Below are 1,237 nucleotides of genomic sequence, written 5' to 3'. Positions count from 1 at the left end.
TCGAAACTATCTCGAAACTATCTCGAAACTATCTCGAAACTATCTCGAAACTATCTCGATCCCCCAGGGGAGAAGAAAATCTCTGAACATGCAACACACCCAAATAAAAACCAACTACTCCAATATATTACCATCATACACAGCCATTCTTAGAAAGCAAGACCAAGCCCTCATTTTCCCCTTCCATTCCCATACCACAGAGCAGGAACCACCAACAACAAACACACCTACAATGCAAAAGCACTTATAAACTATTGATAAACATCACTTTACCAAGCAATAGATAACATCAAGCTAATAAATGAAGGCTGACTGACATACTACAAATGTGCACTACAAACCAACTCCACCACACACATCAGCCAGTCTGACTACAAAAACCACATGGGAACAGATGAAGAGGGGGTACAGAGAGGGGGAGCAGGGACAGATGAAGAGGGGAGGACAGAGAGGGGGAACAGACACAGATGAAGAGGGGGTACAGAGAGGGGGAGCAGGGACAGAGAGGGGGACAGAGGGGGAGCAGGGACAGATGAAGAGGGGGGGACAGAGGGGGAGCAGGGACAGATGAAGAGGAGAGAGGGGGAGCAGGGACTGAGAGAGGGACAGAGGAGGAGCAGGGACTGAGTGGAACCAAGTAAGAGGGAGGTAGGGGAAGAAGCGAGAGACAGGAATGTGAGTAAGTGGAAGGGTAAGAAGTTGTGCAGCACAGAAAAAGGGAGGGTTGAGGGGAGAGAGGTGGGAGTAAGTGAGGGGAAGGAGGCAGTGGGAGACAGAGTGAGTAAGACTGAGTGGAGGAAAGGGGAGACAGGGAGAAAAAGTGTAGAACACTGCTGTTAGAAAATGGACTGAAAAAAATGTCATGTAGCCCATTCTAACAGGCTTAACAGCTTGTATTAAAATAAAGTAAAAATAAAATATAACTAAAATAAACTTAAAATACATAAAGTTAGCTAAGTAGCTAGATCATTACTAGCTAAAACAGAAATTATTAATTAAAAAATAATAATAATGGTAACATGCCATGGTAGAAGGGGAGTGACAACTTATCAAATTGTAACATCCTAGAAAGAAAACAAATGAGACAATAGGAGAAAAGTTGAGGCAATATGTGTCTGGAAGAGATTTGACACATGAAGCTTCAGTTTGGATCAGGGAGATGCTTAGTGGCAGTGTCAAAAGCTTGTTGAAAAAAGAATGTCTTTAAACCTTTTTTCAAAAGATTAAAATTTGAAAT

Source organism: Rhinatrema bivittatum, chromosome 13, assembly GCF_901001135.1.
Source record: "Rhinatrema bivittatum chromosome 13, aRhiBiv1.1, whole genome shotgun sequence".
In the NCBI taxonomy this organism is placed as follows: Eukaryota; Metazoa; Chordata; class Amphibia; order Gymnophiona; family Rhinatrematidae; genus Rhinatrema; species Rhinatrema bivittatum.
This window is presented reverse-complemented; position numbering follows the sequence as displayed.